This window comes from Dendrobium catenatum, unplaced genomic scaffold, assembly GCF_001605985.2.
Source record: "Dendrobium catenatum unplaced genomic scaffold, ASM160598v2 original_scaffold_86101, whole genome shotgun sequence".
In the NCBI taxonomy this organism is placed as follows: domain Eukaryota; kingdom Viridiplantae; phylum Streptophyta; class Magnoliopsida; order Asparagales; family Orchidaceae; genus Dendrobium; species Dendrobium catenatum.
In genome coordinates this window covers 281867-303596 of record NW_021404542.1, presented here as the reverse complement: position 1 = coordinate 303596, position 21730 = coordinate 281867, and positions in this window count along the sequence as shown.

Here is a 21730-nt window from a genome sequence, read left to right as displayed (position 1 = left end):
TTCTATATTGACTTGTCATGAGGTTTTCATATCTTCAGCCCTATGTTTCTTTCTTTATCGAGCTTGATGAAGGAGTATAAGCTGGTGACCTAAACCCTTTAGGTTTATATTAGGTTGGCGGTAAGGAGTCATCAGTGCAAAGATTTGTGTGTAACAGACTTGTTGATGAAAAAATTCTCTTAGTTTAGCTTTAAACTTTATATAAACTTCAGGATAATTTTTTTGGTATTTGGCTTTGTGCTTTAACAAACTTATTGAAGAAGAATTCATTTGATCCTCACTTTATGCTTTATAGATTTATTGAAAGATTTAAAACTTTGGAGTTTAATTGGTTCTACCAAATGTAGGTAATACTTTAACCCTTAACTAATCAAGAAGAGTTTAATCTAGGTTACTTGAACTTATCAGATTGGGAGAGTTAGGATTTAACAGCTCTTGTTATTCGAATGCTAAAATGGGTGTTCCTCTACTATGACATTTTTTATGGCTTATTGAGTAGGAGCTGCCAAAGACTCGGCCATATATTGTCTTATTGAGCCTGACCTCATATGCTCGTTCATGCTTTTAACTTGAGCTGTGGAGAAATGCACTCCACAAGTTAAATTTATTAAAGTTTGTGGATTGTAAGTCATCCTTTGTGGTTTGAGTTCTCATAGCTTACACACATTTGGAAGCTATTGATTGAAACTCATCCTTCCCATTATAACTTCAACTCTCTAATCACTTAAGAGAATTTAATTAAATACGGCTACTTGAACTCACTGAGTCAGATAAGCCTTTATGCTTTTTATAATCTATATTATTAGGTTGATAAAATGGGGGTTCCTCCAGACATAACTGCTAGCGATTCAGCCCTATTTAGGCTTGTTGAATCTAGACTCTTACACCCATTTGAACCTTAAGCTTTAGACTATTGAAGGACTTTAGGTTGCTCCGACTCAATTTGTTAGAGTTTGTAGTCATGAAAATCTTCTTTTCATACCATTGAAATCTTATTATACTGGAGAAGGTAGTGTCCCAAACTTTCAAAAGATCACATACATATGCATTGATAGATAAAATTATTATATCATTCTACTTGATGGGATATTCGTAGTTGATAATTTTAAATATTTATAAGGGGATCTCAGCATGCAGCGCAATATTGACCCAAATAAATATTTAAAAATATCACTTGTCTTGTAGGGAGATTTTAAATATGATAAATTTAGTATTTTGAGATTTTAAATATTTATTTAGGAATCTTAGAGTATAGCATAATGTCGACCCAAATAAATATTTAAAATATCCTCTATCCTATAGGGAGATTACAGATAGATTTTGTATTTTGAGATTTTAAATTTTTATTTAAGTATTCGGCAAGTGATCCAATGTCAACCCAAATAAATATTTAAAATACTCCTAGTCTTACTAGGAATTTTATTTGAATTTTTGAAATACATTCTTATAACACAATAGAATTTTAAAATATAAAGTGTTTATATGTCCATGAATACATATAAAGTGCATGAAACTTTAAATGTTACTCATCTTTATGTATACTATTTCATCAGGTATCAATCATAGATTGGTGGCATGGGCCTTTGATCTGGTATGTTGATGGGTTGATTGGCTCCTCCCTTGTACACCTTCTCGATGATGAAGGGGCATTCCTAATTGGATATGAATTTGTCACTAATTTTTTGGTGTAGGATGATTCACCTTCTCAACACCAAAACTAATTCCCCTTCTTGAAATGCTCGATGATGCACCATCTAATCAAAAGATTTTGTCATTCTTGCTTGGAAGATCTCCATATTTTATTGATCATGCAATCTGATTTCATTGAGTCCATGGAGCTCCTCCATTTTCAGGTGAGCATTTTATTCTTAGGTAAGACCGTGCTGAATATCTACCACTAAGTGATAGTGGCTCAATCTCTAGTAGTAGCACTACTTAAATCCCGAACACTAGCATATAAGGAGTGGCTTTGGTCGGCATCTTATAAGTTATATAGTATGCCTATATTGCCTCTTCCATCTTAGTATGCCATTCTCTTTTATTTTTGGTGATGAACTTCTTCAATAATTTCATCAATGTCTTGTTGAAGGCCTCTACCAAGCCATTCGCCTTTAGGTTATATATTAATGATTATCACTAATCAATTTTGTGCTAATCAACAAACTTATAAATTTTGGTGCTATTTAATGTTATACCATTTTCTGATATTATATGATGAGGCACACTAAATATATAGACAATATTGTGGGTCAATAAGTTAGTTACGTGCTCGAACATGACTTCTTTGAATGGAGTTGCTTCTACCCAGTTTAAAAAGTAGTCCATTGTCACTAGAATAAAGCGGTGTCCTACTGATGACGGTGGATCTATTAGCTCGAGTATATCTGTGCCACTGCATTCAAATGACCAGAGTGTTACTGTTGGGTGCAATGGATTTAGTAGAAGTTGTATAACATCACCACAAATCTGATACTCGTAGCACCTCTTAGCATTATCAATATATTCCTTCACCATTATTGGCCAATAATAACCCATCCTCTAGATTTTAATGGTCATTTTGGGACATATTTGATGTGCGCCATAAAGTCATTCGTAGACTTCTGCTTCCACTATATCAGCTTCCTTGATCCCTAGGCATCTTAACCACATTTGATCAAAAGCTCATCGATATAATGTATCATTGACAAATATATGTCATAATGCTCTCATTTGGATTTGAATGGCTAGAGATTTGTATCTTAGGAGTTTATTTTTTTTGGAGTAATCGATGAATGGTTGCCTCAATCTTCTTCTCATTTGATATCTAAGCAATGTAACTATGACTCTAAGTATTTGTTGGATTTACGCCTTTTGGCTACATGGCATTCTTCTGATAGATTTTTAATAATGAACTATTAGGGAGATTGAGGATTAACAAGAGTTGTATCCTAGTGGCTTGAATATAGTATTCCCTCTGCCTATGAGAATTATAATTGTACTGGCTCTAGGACCCAGGGAGTGTAGACTCCAATCAATATAGGCCACTCGTCATTGGTATTTTCCATTTCTCGGCTAACTTGGATGGACAATCAGCTTTGCCATTTTGAACTTGAGAGACCTGAGCTATTTTGTCATTCAGCACTTATTTCAGAAGCTCGAGAGTTTACTGGCAATAATGGGCCAACTCAAGTTTATAAATCTTGTAAATGCCCAGAACTTAATTTATCATAAGTTGAGAGTCACCGTTGATTTGAATATTCTAGATTCTATCTAAAATTGTAATATATAATTCTAGTTAGAGCATCATATTTGGTCTCATTATTGGTCAGAGAATTTATTAGACTAAATAAAAATCTCATTATGCCTCCCTTTGGCATTATGAAAAAAACACCATGGTATACTTTAATATTATTTAAGCCTTTTTACGTTCTTTGTCTCATTTAAGGAAAACATCTTTCTTCATTAGCTTTGAAAATGGCTGGTACCTACTAGATATATTTAATGTGAAACACCAATTAAAAGGCAATTGCCATTGCAGGGAGCAAAGTTGATGAAGGTTTTTTATGGCAACATCTCCATAATCGCCTTTATTTTATTATGGTCGATCTCAATTCCTCGATGATGAACAACATAACCAAAAATTTCTTGGATGAGACAACGAAAGCACATTTGGAGGGTTCTTCCTCAAATCTAGCTTTATGATCCTCTCAAATACGGTCCTTAGATCACTTAAATTATCTTTTCAGTTCATGCTCTTGACGACGAGGTCATCTACATAACACTCAACCTTTTGATATATTAATTAATAGAAAAATATGCATCATCACTCGTTGGTAGGTGGCACCAACATTTTCTAAGCCCAAGGGCATAACTATATAGAGAATATGCATATATGCATTCTAATTGACATATGCATTTCATTTTTTAGTGACATATTGATCTAACTATAGCCTAATGATCCATCCATAAATGAAAATATGTAATAGTTGGATGTGGTATCAACTAGATGTTTTGAAAGTAGGAGTAGAAAATCATCTTTTAAAAATGCCTTGTTGAGGTCCCAAAAATTGATATAGGCACGAATCTGACCGTTCATCTTGATGGGGATGACATTGGTGATTTAATCAAGATATATTTCTTCTCTAATGAAGCATGCATCTATAAGTTTCTTCATTTTTTCAGTCACATGTTCTTTAATCTCTAGTCTCATTCTTCTTAGAGCTCGTTTGACGAGTGATGCATATGGCATCTCAGCATATATTTAAGAAAAGTAATTTCTAAATTCATATAGAAGCTCTTTTATTTCTTCCACTTAGTTTTCTGATAAAAGGGAACTAATAAAGGTTGGGTGAGAGTCCTCTTTAGTCCCCAAATTGACTTCTTTTAGGTCATCCATAGTAGCTTCATGTCCTCCATCTTCAAGTTCTTTTAGTATGGGTTTAGCCTCTATCAGTTGATAATCATAAGTTTCAGCCTCATAGACTTCCTTATCATCGCTGTCATTAAATTCAACTTCTCTGCATGTGATTGCTTGGGAAATCTCCATTCAGGGTTTTTATGTAGGAAAAACCTGGGACATTTTCTTGCAAGAACATCCTTCCTTTGTAATGAATGAGGATTTTTTCGATGCCAGATGCTCAGGTAGAAACGAGCTAGTTATTTGTTGGTGCGAATATTGGCTTGCTTTTATAACATTTTTTGGATATTTTTGATATTATGCCTAAGCATTCTCATAGATATTAACACCCCATAATCAATGAGGCTACTAAACCAGTCATAATTTACTTCTTCTTTGTGCTCTCCAGATTTGTAGAATATGCTCCCTAGCCTGGCCCTTTTTCTTAGAGGAGGCACATGAAATGTTATGAACTCTTTGACATTATGCATCTCTTAGGGAACAATTCCTTTTAAATATTATAATGGAAGGTATGTGACTACCAATACACTGTCTGAGATTGATGGGCTACCTTATTATTCATGAGAATACACTATACACCTTGTTTGTGTAGGTAAACTCGTAATCATAATCAAAATCTATTTTGCCTCTTTCTTCTCTTGACTATTAATTGACATACGTAATGAGATTTAGCAGGGATTATCATCTTCATCTGTGTCACTCCCTAGGTAAGGCATATACTTTCCTTATCTAGGAGTGGTCACTGCTTTGGGAAGAGTATGTGCTGCCTTTTTTCTCCCCAAATGCTTCTTCTCGCATTCTTATTTAGGTTGCTTGAGACCTATGAATTCATTGCCTTAGCCTTAAAAAAACATGATGACTTCGACTCTTTTGGAATTAAGTATTTTGTATCTTCATAGATTTTAACTTCATGGACTGCAAAGGGATGGATGTCACCAAATATCCTAAACTTGTTGCAAATCTGAATTTATGGATTAGAATTTTTTATGATAGTAAACATTCATGATTTTCTACAACTGTCTTGCCTACTAATATTTCAGGTCTACGAGATCAAGTACAACTCAAGATAGCTCAAGATTGGGTAGATTAGGTCTGAGTCAGTTTATAATTTTTCTTTCTTGACTCTATTATAAACGATGTGGCTTTAAGTAACCTTGCACACACACACATGGGGGAAAATTTATATCTGTTGGTTAAAGTTCTCTGTTTTGATCACATCATCCGGGATGATCCAAACATCATCCTGGATGATCTGTTAAAAATAGAAACACTGATTAGGGCATCCTGGTTAAGGCAGCCATCATTAAGTACATCATCCGGGATAATACTTGTATCAGCCAAGATAATAGGCTCAAATCAGAAAAAATCAGCCGCCATATTTATTTAGGTATTCTTTATTTTTGGACATCGTCTTGAATGATGTAGTACATTTATGCCTAAATTAATTTGGTAATTAAGGAAAGCAATTAAGGTTTGATTGCATGATCACATCATCCTAGACGATCATAGGATTGTCTGGGACGATCCATTGGATGATTGACATCAGCTAGCTTCTATTCAGGGCGATGCTCATTACGACTTTCACAGATTTGAACTAATCATCCGGGATGATCGTGAGATCGGCCTGGGCGATCAAGCTATTTTTGCATCGTCCAGACATTCTTTCAGAGCAATTTTCTGGATGATATTCAAAGATTTGTACTGATCGTACATGACGAAATTATATCAGCCTGGATGATATGACCAAAAATCTTCTGATCATCTCAAACTATCCAGGTTAATTGAGTGTAATTTATGCTGATCGTCCAGGACAATATGCATATCATCCTGGACGATAATGTCAGTTTATATAAAATAAGAACTATTCCGAAACTCTTCTATTTAAGAGCTCTTGTTCTACCCAAGAGCTCATCTTTTGCTGCTATTCTAACCTGAGAGCTAAGAGGAGAGGGAGAGCAAGGGAGAGAGAGAGAGAGAGAGGATCTTGTGAGGGGGAGTTTGTGAGGGAGTTCACAAAGGTTGCTCTAAGGAAGGATCTGTCGTCGTCTTCTCCAATCGTCATCCTTATTTCCTTGAGGGTTCTAGAGAGGTAAACTTCAGTATCTGATCAAGGTTCTTTGCCTGCTTCAGGAGGAAGCAAAAGGAGTTGTATTCTTTGTCTGCTTCAGAAGGAAGCAAAAGGAGTTGAGTTCTCTACCTGCTTTTGGAGGAAGCAAAAGGAGTTGGGTTCTCTGTCTGCTTTTGGAGGAAGCAAAAGGAGTTGGGTTCTCTACTTCACTTGGGTTGGTGGAAAGGAGGTTTGTATAGGCTTCTCTGCCTTACTGTGGAGGCAAAAGGAGAGACACTGAGTTTAGTACAATACTCGAAGGGCGCCTCTAGGGAGTGGACGTATGTCGTGTTGATCGAACCACTATAAATTTATGTATTCTTTATTATTGGTTTCACATTTATTTTTCGCGCATTGATTTCTATGGTGAATCTTGGTTTTTGTTTTAAGATTGTGTTTTGATCAAAGATTTTTTTAAAATACCAATTCACTGTTTAAAAAATTTTTTTAAAAACCCCCCCCCCCCCCCCCCCCCCCCCCATCTTGATTATCCTTGGGACTAGTTCATAAGGGCTTAACTTCCCTAATAAACTTTCAAATGGTATCAGAGCAGGATTCATAAAAATTAAGTTTGAAATTTTTTTGAATTTTGATTCATGGATAACTTTGGTAATTGTAATACAACGGAAAGATATTATATTACACGTCTACCTTGGTTTGATAATATTCCTTTTGATTTTTGGAAATAACTTGTATGTCTACATTTTTACAATCGTTTGATTATCGTATGTGGATGCTTGTTAAAGAAGGTTATACACCTCCTTCTCGTGAACTTAATGGCATTAAAATTGAAATTCCTTTTACTGAATGAACTTTTGAAGAAAGAGATTTAGAACAACTTAATGTAAAATACTTGAACTATTTTTTATGTGCTTTGAAATATGAAGATTATATACGTGTTTCAACTTGTACAACTAGTAAAGAAATTTGGGATAGATTGAGTGTAACTTATGAAGGAACTAATGAAGTTAAACAATCTAGGTTAAATATTTTGTTGCATGACTATGAACTTTTTCATATGAAACCTTCTGAATTAATTTCTGACATGTATATAAAGTTTACTCAAATTGTCACCTCATTGATGCTTTAGGAAGATAGCTAACTAATTATGAAAGGGTCAATAAAATTTTGAGATGCTTGCCTTCTTCTTTTGAGGCTAAGATCACTGCAATTACTTAATCTAAATATTTTAATCTTATTCGATTAATAACTTACTTGGATCACTCATTACTTACAAGCAAGGGGTGAATCAAAGAAATTTTGATACAAGTGAGAAAAAGAAGGAGAAAATTATGGCACTAAAGGCTAACATCACGGACACTGATTTGTCTGGATCTGAAAATGATGATGTTGCCTTCATCACTAGGAAATTTAAAAGCTTTTAAGAAAGAACAACAAGTATCATTAGAAGTGGAATAAAGGTAAGGGTAGTAAAAAATTTAAGAGTTATAATGATCCTAGTTGTTTTGAATACAGGAAACCTGGACATGTTAAAGCTAATTGTCTTGCACTTAAGGAGCACCTAAGCAAGGAGAAGGGTGAGGAGAAACCCTAATACAAGAAGGACAAGAAGCAGTACCAAAAAGCTTTCTGGGTGAATTATACATCAGACTCCTCTAAGACTGAAGTAGAGGAGGAAACCACAAACTTGTGTTTGATGGCCGATAACCATCTTGAACAGTCGGACCAAGAAGAAGTATGTCAACCAACCAAAGATCAATTACTTGAAATATATGAGAAAATTCATGCATCGTATATAAAACTTAAAAAAAAACATGCTAGTTTGAAATTAGAGTTTTTGAAATTATAAAAAGAGAATGAAGTTTTGATTAAAGATCATCTCCAAATTGATAGTAATCATATGTCTTTACTTGATGAGTTTGATGAATTGAATAAAAAGCACTCTGAGTTGGTTATTGAGCATAATTCATTAAAAGCATCTTACACCCCACTTGAATCTAATTTTAAGACATACATTGGTAAATATGAGCATAGGGAGCATAATTTGAGAGTTGATAATGCTACTTTAGAAAGTGCTAACTTGAGGATTAAAGCTAAATTGAATGTACTTGAGAGAAATTGGAATACATCAACACTTGATCTAAAGCAAAAACCCAGGAAGAGGTATTATAACCAAAACATAATAGTAAATTCTTCTCTTTGAGTTAGATATTATCATGTGGCAAACTAGGACATATTGCACACACTTGCACCATTCACGATAATACACATTGGGTGTGGAGACCCAAATTACATGATTCACAGCATAACATAAATGCATTGCATTCTTCTTTTCATAAGAAGGGACGCAAACTTATTTGGGTTCCTAAATCTGGCTGTTGATGTTTTTTGTAGGTGTGCTCTCACCAAAGACCTCGTGAGAGCATATGATACTTGGACAGCGGAGGCTCGCGACTCATAATTGCTTAAACTTACTACTTAATAAATTATGTATTGTATGTTTACTACTCTGTTGATTATTTTGGTTTTTTTTTTATGTTTGTTGATTTTTTAATTGTTTCATCTTTAATATTTTTGTTTTCCTTTGAAATGATATATTGTCTTAGTTTTTTTGGTTTTTGAATTTTTGTAGTCAATGTCTAAATATCCCTAAATCAGTTAAAGAGAGAAACACTATTGATTGTTTCCCTAACTCTATCCTATTTTAGTGGTGTAATTTTCTTTTCTAAATAAAATTATATCTCAAATTAACAACTAAACTTTGCAATTAAGATCTTTTCTATCTTGCTACAGTAATCTATCTTATATATAATGTTCAAAAGTCTTTATATTACTTTCAAATTCTTTGAAATCTTGTTGTTGCATTTATCATATGAATTTGATTCTGTTTTGTGGTTAATTCTTCCCTTTATTAGAGAGTGAGGTTTTCTTCTCTAATAACTAGAAGATATACTCACAACTGATAATTTTTAAGAGTTTTAAAAAGGGATATAGCTTGAAAAAATTTACTTTTTTGTTTTTTATTATGTTTATTTATCTCTTCTTTTTCTATTTTTTTGTCTTACTTTCTGTGTTGTTTTTAGGCCTTCTCTGATTATCACCATCTATTATCTAAATTTAAACCTTTTTGTCACATCATCTCGGATGATATTTATATCATCCTAGACGACCGGCTCAACTCACTTTGAAATCCCATCTGAATGTTTGATATGACTTTTTTGCTTCTAATTGTCATAGATGATACTTTATCATCCTAGACGATCTGATCGTCTTCTGCTTCAATCATATGTGATCATCCTGAACGATTCTATTTCATCCTGGACGATGATATTCACTCATTGCTCAATTTATGGAAAATCAGCCCGTACGATCCACATATTCATCCTAGACGATACACATGGCAATATGTTTAAAATCATTAAATTTGACTGCTACGATCCATTATTGGAGAATCATCCCGGACGATCCACCTGTTCATCCTGGACGATACACGTGGCAACATGATTTAAATTTGGCTGGTACGATCCATTATTATGCATCGTCCAGGATGATCCACCAAATCATCTCGAATGATATACTTTTTCAACGGTTGTCCAGCTTGACTCCTCGAGATGATCATCTGTGTCTTATCGTCCCAGACGATATCTGATCATCCTGGATGATAGGACCGCCTTTTTCACCAATCGACCAGGACATAATTATTGTACCCGATCGGCCTAGATGATCAGGCTGATTCTTTAAATTTTGAGGGTTCCAGCCATTTTTTCTCACACGCTCTTCTTCTACCAGCCTTATACTTCTTATTGCATTGTTGTTCTTAATCATGGCAGGAGGAAAGCGATCCCGCCATCCTTCTGGTAGTTCCTCGAGGGCTACTTTAGACCCTTGATTCACTAAGGCAGATGATCAAGCTGCCTACCAAAGATACAAGACGGCCAAAATCACTATATCCCGATCTGTCAACCTGAATCATATCCGAGATTTGATCTATTTACGCACAACTCTTTATATTTTCTCCTTACTCTTACTATACCTTTCAACTGTGAGCTACTTTTCAAATTTTTTGCTAGTCTCCGCATAAATTCTTCCTTTACTTCTCTTGGATCCTATATGAATCTACGCCCCATCGAGATCACATATCAGTATTATGCGGAGCTTTTACATCTTTCCACCACAGGGGACAAACTCCACACCCTGTGTTTTGACCCTGACTATGATTGGGCTCCGACCAACCACTTTCTTCGAAACACCAATGCTCACTTTCATGTTGGAGATACTAGCAGCTTACTCAAAGATGCTAGGACTGTCCAATATGTCCTTCACACTTCTATTATTCCAAAAGCTGATGATCGTATTCATATCACCCCACTTCTTTCGATCACAACCTTTTATATTTTGGCCCATCGAGAATTCAATACCACTGATTTAATTTTTTTGTTATATTGAGCATTTGACTACCATTCATGATCCAGGATATAGGAGGAAGACAAATCAAGCCCTAGGACATATCATTGCTTATGTCTTAGAATTAAAATATAATCTCCAATATCCTACTTTCAACATGCTTTCTACACTAATAATTCCTTTCATGCTCTTCACAGTACTGGTCTCCACTCAGCGACAGGGAAGCTCAGGGGGCAGAGGAGGAGGAGGCACTTGCTCCTGCACCTGTTCCTGCACCTACTCCGCTCCTCTAGCACTCTCAGCTGGATCCGCTGGTGGAGCGATTCGACCAGTGGGAGCTTCACTTCAAGGGAAACGTTGCTGCACAGGAGCAGCAACATACTGAGGACATTATTCGCCTGCAGTACCAGCATGACCAGGATATGGCCTGGTTTGGAGAGCAGTTCGCCACCCTTTCCAGTTACTTTCACCCGCCACCACCACCTCCACCTCCATCAGATGATCCAGGGCCATCTTTCTATTAGTCTATTTCTTTTATATTTCTTTGTAGTTTGTTTCTGTTTTTAGTATCTGGCTTGTTTCTATTTTACTTTCCTCCTAACTTTTTGTTATGTCTAAAGGGGGAGTAGTTAGTTATTCTGGTTACTTTAAAGTTTGATTGTATTATTGGATAGTTAAAAATATGTTTGTCTCTTCTCACTATTTCTTTTAAATTATTCTTGAACTGCTTTAATTATTTTTGTGTTTACCATCATAAAAAAGGGAGAGATTGTTGCAAATATGATTTTATGGATAAGAATTTTTTATTATAGCAAACATTCATGATTTTCTACGACTGCCTTGCCTACTAACATTTTAGGTCCACAAGATCAAGTACAACTTAAGTCAGCTCAAGATTGAGTAGATTAGGTCTGAGTCAGTTTATAATTTTCCTTTCTTGAGTCTATTATAAATGATGTGGCTCCTAATTCTAAATAACCTTGCTCACACACACATGGGGTAAAATTTCTATCTGTTTGTTAGAGTTCTCTATTTTGATCACATCGTTTGGGATGATCCAAACATCATCCTAGATGATTTGTTAAAAATAGAAACCCTGATTAGGGCATCTTGGTTAAGGCAGCCGTCATTAAGTATATTATCCGGGATGATACTTATATTGGATGGGATGATATGCGCAAATAAAAAAGAATTAGCCTCCATATCTATTTATGTAACATCATCCTGGATGATGCAACACAATTCTGCCTAAATTAATATGGTAATTAAGAAAAGTAATTAAGGTTTGATTGCATAATCACATCTTCTTGGATGATCGTAGGATCGTCCAGGATGATCCATTGGACGATTGACATTGGCCAGCTTCTATTAAGGGTGATGCCCAGGACGAGTTTCACAGATTTGAACTAATAGTCCGGGATGATCGTGAGATCGGCCTGGACGATCATGTTATTTTTGCATCATCCAGACATTCTTTCAGAGCGATTGTTTAGATGATATTCAAGGATTAGTACTGATCATACAGGATGATATTATATCGACCTAAACGATATGACCAAAAATCTTCTAATCATCTTAAATCGTCCGGGCTGATTGAGCGTAATTTATGCTGATCGTCCATGATGATATGTATATCATCCTAGATGATAATGTTAATTTATATAAAATAAGAACTATTCTAAAACTCTTTTATTTAAGAGCTCTTGTTCTACCTAAGAGCTCATCTTTTGCTGTTGTTCTAACCTGAGAGAGCCAAGAGGGAGAGCAAGGGAGAGAGAGAGAGAGATAGGATCTTGTGAGAGGGAGTTTATGAGGGAGATCATAAAGGTTGCTCCAAGCAAGGATCCATCATCGTCTTCTCCAGTCATCGTCCTTAGTTCCTTGGGGGCTCTAGAGAGGTAAACTTCAACATCTGATCAAGGTTCTCTGCCTGCTTAGCAAAAGAAGTTGTGTTCTCTACCTACTTTAGGAGGAAGCAAAAGTAGTTGGGTTCTCTGCCTACTTCTGGAGGAAGCAAAAGGAGTTGGGTTCTCTGCCTCACCTGGGTTGGTGGACAGGTTTGTATAGGCTTCTCCACCTTATTGTGGGGGCAAAAGGAGAGACACTTAGTTTAGTGCAGTACTCGGAGGGTGCATCTGGGGAATGGACGTAGGTCGTGTTGACCGAACCACTATAAATTTCTATATTCTTTATTGTTGCTTCCGCATTTATTTTATGCACTTTGATTTCTGTGGTGAATCTTGGTTTTTATTTTAAGATTGTGTTTTGATCAAAATATTTTTTTAAATACCAATTCACCCCCCCGCCCTCGGTTAGCCTTGGGACTAGTTCATAAGGGCTTAATAACCCTAACAAGCTTTTAGAACTCTACTCCAATGCTGAGGTACTTCATACACTGGTGTAGTGTTGACTAGATAATGTTATATTCATTCAGCCAGAGGCAACCTAGTAGCACCATGAATGAAATATCTATATTAATTATATGGAATTTTACCTTTATATAGAAGTTTTCCAAATACAAGGGAGAGCATAAATGATCCCAAGGATCTTTGCCCCTTCTCATTGAAGCCATATATCATAAATTTATCTTGCATGAGGTGCTCCACATTGAGGCATAATGATCTAAGAGCTTTCAGAGTTATAAGATTGATGGAGGACCCGTAATCGATTAGGATTTAATTTATTATCATGTTGTTGCTCCCCGTAGTAACATATGGAGGACAATTATGATCTATCTTTCTGAGCAGCAAGTTATCTTTGAAGAAGGTAATGATTGACTCATTACGGGCTTATAAAACCTCTATTATATTATGCTCATCAAAATATGCTTCATAAATTTTAGGGTCTTTGAGATTCTGAATGAAAGTCTCTTAAAGGTACTTAGACATCATGCGAGTGTTGTATATACTGAACTGTGCCAGAATCTTCTTTAGATGGGATAAGACATTATATTTTATTCCTTTGGCTAAAGTATCTTTCCTTGTGGGCTCTTTAGGGATAATGTCTTCATTGATAACTATATCATTCTTGTTGTCTCTATTAGGTATCCCTTTCTTCAGCGATAGAGATGAATATATTTTGCCACTTAATTACACTTGGGCTATTTAATTTGGCTTATACTTGTGTGATGGAGCATCTCCCTCATAGTAAGCCATCATAGTGTCCATAGACTCACTGTTAGGTTTAGAAGCACCCTCCAATCTCACATGTCCCATCTGCAATGTTATATCATGCTCAGGCTCAGCTTCATTTAAGAAGTATAGATCTTCCTCTAAATAACAATCCATCGATGACACCGCTAGACAATTTTCAGGAGCAATTTTTTCATCTTTTTTTTTTATCAGATCCATCGGTGTCACAAAAATGACTCGGCATATTTTTGTAGGAAGAGTCTTCATCCACCTCTTCTACTTTATCAATCTTGAGCTCTGACATAAAGTTAACAAGCTTGATAGAACGCCTAGCAGTCTGCTAATATTCATCCAAATTGTTGATGACCCTTTGAGTTGTGATATTTTTCTCATTGGGCTTTTTCAATTTGGTCTTTCTCTTGGAAGACTTTAATTTTTGTGTTTTGAGGAGCCAGTCTGGTTAGGGCACTATGTAGAAGTAGATGCTTTGTTGTAGGTAGAGCCTTAAATTTCTATCTATTTTGTTAGAGTTCTCTATTTTGATCACATCATTTGGGATGATCCAAACATCATCCTAGATGATTTGTTAAAAATAAAACCCTGATTAGGGCATCTTGTTAAGACAGCCGTCATTAAGTACATTATCCGGGATGATACTTGTATTGGAGTGGATATATGCTCAAATAAAAAAGAATTAGCCTCCATATCTATTTATGTATCATCATCCTGGACGATGCAACACAATTCTGCCTAAATTAATATGGTAATTAAGGAAAGTAATTAAGGTTTGATTGCATAATCACATCATCTTGGATGATCGTAGGATCGTCCAGGATGATCCATGGACGATTGACATTGGCCAGCTTCTATTAAGGCGATGCCCAAACGAGTTTCACAGATTGGAACTAATAGTCCGGGATGATCGTGAGATTGGCCTGGCGATCATGTTATTTTTGCATCATCTAGACATTCTTTCAGAGCATTTTTAGATGATATTCAAGGATTAGTACTGATCATACAGGATATATTATTCGACCTGAACGATATGACCAAAAATCTTCTAATCATCTTAAATCGTCCGGGCTATTGAGCGTAATTTATGCTGATCGTCCATGAGAATGATATAGATGAATAATGTCAATTTATATAAAATAAGAACTATTCTAAAACTCTTTTATTTAAGAGCTCTTGTTCTACCTAAGAGCTCATCTTTTGCTGTTGTTCTAACCTGAGAGAGCCAAGAGGAGAGGGAGAGCAAGGGAGAGAGAGAGAGGATCTTGTGAGAGGGAGTTTATGAGGGAGATCACAAAGGTTGCTCCAAGCAAGGATCCATCATTGTCTTCTCCAGTCATCATCCTTAGTTCCTTAGGCTCTAGAGAGGTAAACTTAAACATCTGATCAAGGTTCTTCCTCTGCTTAGCAAAAGGAGTTGTGTTCTCTACCTACTTTAGGAGAAGCAAAAGTAGTTGGGTTCTCTGCCTACTTCTGGAGAAGCAAAAGGAGTTGGGTTCTCTGCCTCACCTGGGTTGGTGGAAAAGAGGTTGTATAGGCTTCTCCGCCTTATTGTGGGGGCAAAAGAGAGACACTGAGTTTAGTGCAATACTCGGAGGGTGCCTCTGGGGAATGGACGTAGGTCGTGTTGACCGAACCACTATAAATTTCTATATTCTTTATTGCTGCTTCCGCATATATTTTCTGCACTTTGATTTCTGTGGTGAATCTTGGTTTTATTTTAAGATTGTGTTTTGATCAAAAAGATTTTTAAAATACCAATTCACCCCCCCCCTCCCTCGGTTAGCCTTGGGACTATTTATAAGGGCTTAATATCCCTAACAAACTTTCAGAACTCTACTCCAATGCTGAGGTACTTCATACACTGGTGTAGTGTTGACTAGATAATGTTATATTCATTCAGCCAGAGGTAACCTAGTAGCACCTTGAATGAAATATCTATATTAATTATATGGTTTTACCTTTGTATAGAAGTTTTCCAAATACAAGGGAGAGCATAAATGATCCCAAGATCTTTGCCCCTTCTCGTTGAAGCCATATATCATCAATTTATCTTGCATGAGGTGCTCCACATTGAGGCATAGTGATCTAAGAGCTTTCAGAGTTATAAGATTGATGGAGGACCCGTAATCGATTAGGATTTAATTTATTATCATGTTGTTGCTCCTCGAAGTAACATATGGAGGGCAATTATGATCTATCTTTCTGAGCAGCAAGTTATCTTTGAAGAAGGTAATGATTGACTCATTACGGGCTTATAAAACCTCTATTATATTATGCTCATCAAAATATGCTTCATAAATTTTAGGGTCTTTGAGATTCTGAATGAAAGTCTCTTAAAGGTACTTAGACATCATGCGAGTGTTGTATATACTGAACTGTGCCAGAATCTTCTTTAGATGGGATAAGAAATTATATTTTATTCCTTTGGCTAAAGTATCTTTCCTTGTGGGCTCTTTAGGAATAATGTCTTCATTGATAACTATATCATTCTTGTTGTCTTTATTAGGTATCCCTTTCTTCAGCGATAGAGATGACAATATTTGCCACTTAATTACACTTGGGCTATTAATTTGGCTTATACTTGTGTGATGGAGCACTCCCTCATAGTAAGCCATCATAGTGTCCATAGACTCACTGTTAGGTTTAGAAGCACCCTCCAATCTCACATGTCCCATCTGCAATGTTATCATGCTCAGGCTCAGCTTCATTTAAGAAGTATAGATCTTCCTCTAAACAATAATTCATCGATGACACCGCTAGACAATTTTCAGGAGCCATTTTTCATCAATATTTTCTTTTATCAGATCCATCGGTGTCACAAAAATGACTCGGCTATTTGTAGGTGAGTCTTAATCCACCTCTTCTACTTTATCAACTTGAGCTCTGACATAAAGTTAACAAGCTTGATAGACGCCTAGCAGTCTGCTAATATTCATCCAAATTGTTGATGACCCTTTGAGTTGTGATATTTTTCTCATTGGGCTTTTTCAATTTGGTCTTTCTCTTGGAAGACTTTAATTTTGTGTTTTGAGGAGCCAGTCTGGTTAGGGCACTATGTAGAAGTAGATGCTTGTGTCATAGGTAGAGCCTTAAATTTGTATCTGTTTGTTAGAGTTCTCTATTTTGATCACATCGTTTGGGATGATCCAAACATCATCCTAGATGATTTGTTAAAAATAGAAACCCTGATTAGGGCATCTTGGTTAAGGCATCGTCATTAAGTACATTATCGGGATGATACTTGTATTGGATAGGATGAATGCTCAAATAAAAAAGAATTAGCCTCCATATTATTTATGTACATCATCCTGGACGATGCAACACAATTCAGCCTAGATTAATATGGTAATTAAGGAAAGTAATTAAGGTTTGATTGCATAATCACATCATCTGTGATGATCGTAGGATCATCCAGATGATCCATTGGACGATTGACATTGGCCAGCTTCTATTAAGGGCGATGCCCAGGACAAGTTTCACAAGATTTGAGCTAATAGTCCAGGTTGATCGTGAGATCGGCCTGGCGATCATGTTATTTTTGCATCATCCAGACATTCTTCAGAGCGATTGTTTAGATGATATTCAAGGATTAGTACTGATCATACAGGATGATATTATATCGACCTAAACGATATGACCAAAAATCTTCTAATCATCTTAAATCGTCCGGGCTGATTGAGCGTAATTTATGTTGATCGTCCATGATGATATGTATATAATCCTAGATGATAATGTCAATTTATATAAAATAAGAACTATTCTAAAACTCTTTTATTTAAGAGCTCTTGTTTTACCTAAGAGCTCATCTTTTGCTGTTGTTCTAACCTGAGAGAGCCAAGAGGAGAGGGAGAGAAAGGGAGAGAGAGAGAGGATCTTATGAGAGGGAGTTTATGAGAGAGATACAAAGGTTGCTCCAAGCAAGGATCCATCATTGTCTTCTCCAGTCATCGTCCTTAGTTCTTTGGGGCTCTAGAGAGGTAAACTTCAACATCTGATCAAGGTTCTCTGCCTGCTTAGCAAAAGGAGTTGTGTTCTCTACCTACTTTAGGAGGAAGCAAAAATAGTTGGGTTCTCTGCCTACTTCTGGAGGAAGCAAATGGAGTTGGGTTTCTCTCCTCACTGGTTTGGTGGAAAAGAGGGTTGTATAGGCTTCTACGCCTTATTGTGGGGGCAAAAGAGAGACACTGAGTTTAGTGCAATACTCGGAGGGTGCCTCTGGGGAATGGACGTAGGTCGTGTTGACCGAACCACTTAAATTTCTATATTCTTTATTGCTGCTTCCACATTTATTTTTCTGACTTTGATTTCTGTGGTGAATCTTGGTTGTTTATTTTAAGATTGTGTTTTGATCAAAAGATTTTTAAAATAGCAATTCACCCCCCCCCCCCCACTCGGTTAGCCTTGGACTAGTTCATAAGGGCTTAATATCTAACAAACTTTCAGACCTCTACTCCAATGCTGAGGTACTTCATACACTGGTGTAGTGTTGACTAGATAATGTATATTCATTCAGCAGAGGCAACCTAGTAGCACCTTGAATGAAATATCTATATTAATTATATGGAATTTTACCTTGTAGAAGTTTTCCAAATACAAGGGAGAGCATAAATGATCCAGGGATCTTTGCCCCTTCTCGTTGAAAGCCATATATCATCAATTTATCTTGCATGAGGTGCTCCACATTGAGGCATAGTGACTAAGAGCTTCCAGAGTTATAAGATTGATGGAGGACCCGTAATCGATTAGGATTTAATTTTTATCATGTTGTTGCTCCCGTAGTAACATATGGAGGGCAATATGTATCTATCTTTCTGAGCAGCAAGTTATCTGAAGAAGGTAATGATTGATCATTACGGGCTTATAAACCTCTATTATATTATGCTCATCAAAATATGCTTCATAAATTTTAGGGTCTTTGAGATTCTGACAATATTTTGCCACTTAATTACACTGGGCTATTTAATTGGCTTATACTTGTGTGATGGAGCACTCCCTCATAGTAAACCATCATAGTGTCCATAGACTCACTGTTAGGTTAGAAGCACCCTCCAATCTCACATGTCCCATCTGCAATGTATAATCATGCTCAGGTCAGCTTCATTTAAGAAGTATAGATCTTCCTCTAAACAGCAATCCATCGATGACACCGCTAGACAATTTTCAGGAGCCATTTTTTCATCATATTTTTCTTTTATCAGATCCATCGGTGTCACAAAAATGACTCGGCGTATTTTTGTAGGAAGAGTCTTCATCCACCTCTTCTACTTTATCAATCTTGAGCTTTGACATAAAGTTAACAAGCTTGATAGAACGCCTAGCAGTCTGTTAATATTCATCCAAATTGTTGATGACCCTTTGAGTTGTGATATTTTTCTCATTGGGCTTTTTCAATTTGGTCTTTCTCTTGGAAGACTTTAATTTTTGTGTTTTGAGGAGCCAGTCTGGTTAGGGCACTATGTAGAAGTAGATGCTTGTGTCATAGGTAGAGCCTTAAATTTTAGCTCCGGCTCAGTAGGAGATTTTCTCTTCACCCCTAGAACTCCTTCCAGTTGCTACAACATTTTTACAATCTTATTGGAGACCACGGTCCCCTGTTGCTCTTACTGAGCCAGCTTCTTCTCATTTTTTCTTTCTTCAACTAGGGATATAGATAAGGATGTGACCACCTGAGTTGATTCCTTTCTAGGGTGAGTCAACACATTATCTAACAATATGAGTTCCCCTTTTCTATATTTTCTTTCAAGGCAATCCTTGAAGATGAAATAATATTCACTTGGATGGTTGTGCACCCAATGATATGAGCAATAATTTAGGTCACCAGTGTGATTCGACTCCCCAGGTCCCTTGGACTCTGGTTATTATAATCCCTCTTTTAAAGCTTGTCAAAATAACTTGGAGACACTCTCCCTGCTAAATGAATATTCTTTATTAATTTTATCCTTAAGGGACGGGAACATTCGATCAACAGTTCCCATCATTTTCTTCAGGCGTTTACCTCTACCCTAAAATGTTTGAGGCTTATCATTTCTCCCAAGTATCATCTTTGATTGGGTATTAGGGTTGTAGGCTTGTTTTGGCTTATCTTCATACTGCATTGGCTACTTGCCTTTGTCTATGTTATAAGCCACCAATTTTTCTTAATTGGCTCTGGAGAAAAATATAGAGTCAGCCTCACCTCTTATATTACTCGAGGCTTTATCCTTCTTGTGCTAATTAGAGTGATTTTCTGACTTAGATAAATTCAATTTTGTAAACTTCGCACTCTATCCAACAAATCATGAAATATGGTGATGGTAGCCATGCAAAAAAAAAAAAAGATTGCATCTTGTCATCAATGTTTTCCATTAAAAATTGCATAGCATTCTCTTCTTTTAACTATTGCTCACATTTCATGCTTAAGTTGTGCCAACAAATAATGTATTTGGTCATCGACTCGTCCCTTTTTCTCTTATCCAAGGTAAGGTAAGGTTAGTGATTGTTAATATCTTCATGAACTTTGCTTCTAACTCTGTAAACATCTTTATAAAGTCATTTGGAAATTCATCGTATCATTCAAAAGTAGCCACATTTAAACTACTAATAAATTATCAAAAGAGGACGGTGATATTGCCTCTTGTATTCCCGTAGCTGACTTTGAATTACATTAAGTGCTATCTAGGATTGTTATTACCATTGAATGTATTTAAATTCAGGATAGAGTACCCCTTCGAGTACAACACTTGATCATATTCCAAGGGACACTGATGACCCTTTCCCACCTATTTCTCTGCTTGATCAATGGATATAATAGCCTTAATCCTCTCGATGATTATTCCCTCCAACTTTACAGCCGTCAGAGGCTTGAAGGTATTGGCCATGTTTTATAGAGTAGGATGGCAGATAATGTTATTAACCTCATTGTGGCATGCAAGAGTGCCCCGTACTCCTAAGACTTGATGTATTTGGATATTTAGAGGATCAATATGAAGATTAGGTATGAGACCAATGGTAGTAGTCCTTTGCATCATTTGCATCATTGCTGTCATCTGGGTTATTATCTCAATTAGCTTTGCATTTAACTTAGAGATTTCTTTGTTTTTAGCCCTCATCTAGAGCCTCACCAATCTATGTATATATGCTAATATAAGATTATCGGTGACAAAGCGATTTTCTTCAACATCTTCTTCCTTTTCCTTAGAAGAGTGGCCACTTTTGCTAGCAACAGACACAACCCCATAACAACATCATTATATCCATATGAGTGGTCAATTATTTTCATTACCACCCTCATCATCATACTCATACTTCACCATATAGACTAATTTAATATCTATGGTATCCTCTTCATTTTTCACCTCTTCTTCTTGTACTCAAAATTTTGAGCAGCGTCGCCACTTGATCCTCGATTCTTAATTCGGCAGGAAAATCCCTACAACCATTGGACTGTGATTGGAGTTGGTCACTTCCTTGGACAAAGTTGGTGAATGATGGGATCCTCTGGAGGATTCTCTAGGGATTCAATTGTCAGGGCGGGTGTCATTATGAGACTTCTTTTGGACCCTCTTATGATGTTCTTTGTTGGCAAGGGTGGATCTCTAGGGAGCTGTACCAGATGTCACACTCAGACCAATTATTCATTATCTTCTTTCTTCTTTGTGAGGCTTTGACCTCGAGCTTTATTTTCCCTTCCACTGGGACCTTTTGGCAACAGATCATTGAACATTCGGTTTAAGTGTC